A 4,689-nucleotide genomic window follows, 5' to 3' on the forward strand; every position below is an offset into this window, starting at 1 on the left:
GTTATTTGGTATTAAAATCGTCCTTTTGACTTTTTACGTACAAAAATTTCTGTGTTTGTTACTGGCAGTTATAAAAATAAATAAAACTAATAAATAAAAAATGAAATAAGAAAATGTAAATTTATATACAACACTTCAATCAAGGAACTAGGGCTTCTATCGCATGGCTTCCTGATGAGCGGATAATTCATACGCTTTTTGACATTGTTTTTAGTATGTTTTTAGTAAGATCTAGTTACTTTTAGGGATGTTTTCATTAGTTTTTATGTTAAATTCACATTTCTGGACTTTACTATGAGTTTGTGTGTTTTTCTGTGATTTCAGGTATTTTCTGGCTGAAATTGAGGGACTTGAGCAGAAATCAGATTCAGAGGTTGAAGAAGGACTGCTGATGCTGTTGGATTCTGACCTTCTTGCACTCAAAGTGGATTTTCTGGAGCTACAGAACTCGAAATGGCACGCTTCCAATTGCGTTGGAAAGTAGACATCCAGGGCTTCCCAGAAATATATAATAGTCCATACTTTGGCCAAGAATAGACGATGCAAACTGGCGTTCAACGCCAGCTCTCTGCCCAATTCTGGCGTCCAGCGCCAGAAAAGGATCCAAAACCAGAGTTGAACGCCAGAAATGGATCAAAACCTGGCGTTCAACTCCACAAATGGCCTCTGCATGTGGAAAGTTAAAGCTCAGCCCAAGCACACACCAAGTGGGCCCCGGAAGTGAATTTATGCATCAATTACTTACTCATGTAAACCCTAGTGACTAGTTTATTATAAATAGGACCTTTCACTATTGTATTAGACGTCTTTTTGACCATCTTTGGTCTCAGTTTTAATCCATTGTTCATCTTAGGAGACTATTGATCATGTTTTAGGGGGCTGGCCATCTCGGCCATGCCTGGACCTTCACTTATGTATTTTCAACGGTAGAGTTTCTACACTCCATAGATTAAGGTGTGGAGCTCTGCTGTTCCTCAAAGATTAATGCAAAGTACTTCTGTTTTCTATTCAATTCATCTTGTTTCGCTTCTAAGATACCCATTCGTACTTCAATCTGAATGTGATGAACGTGACAATCATCATCATTCCCTATGAACGCGTGCATGACAACCACTTCCGTTCTACATTAGAATTGAATGAGTATCTCTTAGATCTCCTAACCAGAATCTTCGTGGCGTAAGCTAGAATGATGGCGGCATTCAAGAGAATCCGGAAGGTCTAAGCCTTGTCTGTGGTATTCCAAGTAGGATTCAATGATTGGATGACTGTGACGAGCTCCAAACTCGCGATTGCAGGGCGTTAGTGACAGACGCAAAAGGATAGTAAATCCTATTCCAGCATGATCGAGAACCGACAGATGAATAGCCGTGCCGTGACAGGGTGCGTTGATCATTTTCACTGAGAGGATAAGATGAAGCCATTGACAAGGGTGAAGCCATTGACAAGGGTGATGCCTCTAGACGATTAGCCGTGCCGTGACAGGGCATTGGATCATTTTCCCGAGAGATGACCGAAAGTAGCCGTTGACAATGGTGATGTATCACATAAAGCTAACCATGGAAAGGAGTAAGACTGATTGGATGAAGATAGTAGGAAAGCAGAGGTTCAGAGGAACGAAAAGTATCTCCATTCGCTTATCTGAAATTCGTACCAACAATTTACATAAGTACCTCTATCCCTATTCTATTATTTATTTTCAAAAACCTATTACTGTTTTATATCCGCCTGACTGAGATTTACAAGGTGACCATAGCTTGCTTCATACCGACAATCTCCGTAGGATTCGACCCTTACTCACGTAAGGTATTACTTGGACGACCCAGTGCACTTGCTGGTTAGTTACACGGAGTTGTGAACCATGGTCTTGGCATCATGTTTTTGGCGCCATTTCCAGGGAAAGAAAGAGCAATGAATTTTACATAATTAAAGTGTAATCACGATTCCGCGTACCAAGTTTTTGGCACCGTTACCGGGGATTGTTCGAGTTTGGACAACTGACGGTTCATCTTGTTGCTCAGATTAGGTAACTTTCTTTTCGTTTTCTTTTCAAAAATTTTTCAAAAATATTTCAAAATTTTCTCATTTGTTTTTGAAAAAATAATATAAAAATGTTTTCAAAAATTTTATCCAAAATTTTTAAGAATGAATTCTAGTGTTTCATGAAACATGTTGAAGCCTGGCTGGCTGTAAAGCCATGTCTAATTCCTTTGGGAATGAGTATGTCAGGCGTGTCATGTCTGAATTACATGCTGAAGCTTGGCTGGCCATTGGCCATGTCTAGTGTTTTGGACCGGAGCTTTCATTGAAAGCTTGGCTGGCTAGTGAGCCATGTCTAATTCCTGGACTGAAGCTTTAGACTAAGAATGCAAGATTCCTGGAATTCATGTTAAAAATTTTGGAATCCTTATTTTTTCTTTTTCATATAATTTTTGAAAAAATCCAAAAAAATTAGAAAATCATAAAAATCAAAAACATTTTTTGTGTTTCTTGTTTGAGTCATGAGTCATGTCATAAGTTTGGTGTCATTTGCATGTGCATCTTGCATTTTTCGAAAATTTCATGCATTCATAGTGTTCTTCATGATCTTCAAGTTGTTCTTGGTAAGTCTTCTTATTTGATCTTGATGATTTTTTTTGTTTTGTGTTGTATGGTGTTTTTCATATGCATTCTTGAATTCTTAGTGTCTAAGCATTAAAGAATTCTAAGTTTGGTGTCTTGCATGTTTTCTTTGCATTAAAAGTTTTTCACAATTGTGTCTATGATGTTCATCTTGGCATTCATAGTGTTCTTGGTGTTCATCTTGACATTCATAGCATTCTTGCATGCATCACATGTTTTGATCTAAAAATTTCATGCATTGCATCATTTTAGTGTTTTTCTCTTGCATCATAAAAATTCAAAAATAAAAAAAATATATCTTTCCCTTTTTCTCTCATCAAATTCGAAAATTTGAGTTGACCTTTTAAAAAATTTTTAAAATCAAGTTGTTTCTTATGAGTCAAATCAAATTTTCAATTTGAAAATCTTATCTTTTTCAAAATCTTTTTCAAAAATCAAATCTTTTTCAAAAATTCTTAGTTATTTTCGAAAATTCCAAAAATATTTTTTTCAAAAATCTTTTTCTTATTTTTATATCAAATTTTCGAAAATAACATAATCAATTAATGTTTTGATTCAAAAATTTGAAGTTTGTTACTTGCTTGTTAAGAAAGATACAAACTTTAAGTTCTAGAATCATATCTTGTGATTTCTTATGAATCAAGTCATTAATTGAGATTTTAAAAATCAAATCTTTTTCAAAACTAATTTCTAAAATATCTTCTTATCTTACCTTTTTCAAAAAGTTGGTTTCAAAATATCTTTTCTAACCTCCTAACTTCTTATCTTTTCAAAATTTGTTTCAACTAACTAACTAACTTTTTGCTTGTTTCTTAACTTTTTCAAAACTACCTAACTAACTCTCTCTCTCTCTAATTTTCGAAAATATCTTCCCTCTTTTTCAAAAATTTCTTTTCAATTAACTAATTATTCTTAATTTTATTTTTTATTTTAAAAATTTTCGAAAAATACTAACATTTTTCAAAAACCATTTTCGAAAATCACTAACTCTTTTTCAAAAATTATTTTCGAAAATTCCTTCTCTCTCATCTTTTTCTATTTATTTATTCATCTACTAACATCTTATCTCACATCTCAACCTTCCTCACAGTTGTGTTTCTTCCATTATATTACATTCTTTGTCTCCCCCTCTTCTTCTACTCACACAAGGATCCCTATACTGTGGTATAAAGGATCTCTATTATTATTATTATTTTTCTGTGCCCTCTTCTTTGTCATATGAGCAGGAGCAAGGATAAAAACATTCTTGTGGAAGCAAATCCAGAACCTGAAAGGACTCTGAAAAGGAAACTAAGAGAAGCTAAAATACAACAATCCAGAGATAACCTTTCAGAAATTTTCGAACAGAAAGAGGAGATGGCAGCCGAAAATAATAATAATGTAAGGAAGATGCTTGGTGACTTTACTGCACCTAATTCCAATTTACATGGAAGAAGCATCTCCATTCCTGCCATTGGAGCAAACAACTTTGAGCTGAAACCTCAATTAGTTTCTCTGATGCAGCAGAACTGCAAGTTTCATGGACTTCCATTTGAAGATCCTTTTCAGTTCTTAACTGAATTCTTGCAGATATGTGATACTGTTAAGACTAATGGAGTAGATCCTGAAGTCTACAGGCTCATGCTTTTCCCTTTTGCTGTAAGAGACAGAGCTAGATTATGGTTGGATTCTCAACCCAAAGACAGCCTGAACTCTTGGGATAAGCTGGTCACGGCTTTCTTAGCCAAGTACTTTCCTCCTCAAAAGCTGAGCAAGCTTAGAGCTGATGTTCAAACCTTCAGACAGAAAGAAGGTGAATCCCTCTATGAAGCTTGGGAAAGATACAAACAGTTGACCAAAAAGTGTCCTTCTGACATGCTTTCAGAATGGACTATCCTGGATATATTCTATGATGGTTTATCTGAGCTATCAAAGATGTCACTGGACACTTCTGCAGGTGGATCCATTCACCTAAAGAAAACGCCTGCAGAAGCTCAAGAACTCATTGACATGGTTGCTAATAACCAGTTCATGTACACTTTTGAAAGGAATCCTGTGAGTAATGGGACGCCTATGAAGAAGGGAGTTCTT

General features: G+C 35.5%; 1 non-coding gene across 1 annotated transcript; it reads right to left on the bottom strand.

The window, feature by feature from the left end:
• Positions 1–4,371: 4,371 nt before the first annotated feature.
• Positions 4,372–4,479, bottom strand: LOC148577369 (small nucleolar RNA R71). Its single transcript, XR_015903268.1, has one exon. It is a non-coding gene; the product is annotated as a small nucleolar RNA R71 (small nucleolar RNA).
• Positions 4,480–4,689: the final 210 nt, after the last annotated feature.

The sequence above is a fragment of the Arachis ipaensis genome, chromosome B1 (genome assembly GCF_059453495.1).
Source record: "Arachis ipaensis isolate K30076 ecotype BB chromosome B1, ASM5945349v1, whole genome shotgun sequence".
Classification (NCBI taxonomy): Eukaryota; Viridiplantae; Streptophyta; class Magnoliopsida; order Fabales; family Fabaceae; genus Arachis; species Arachis ipaensis.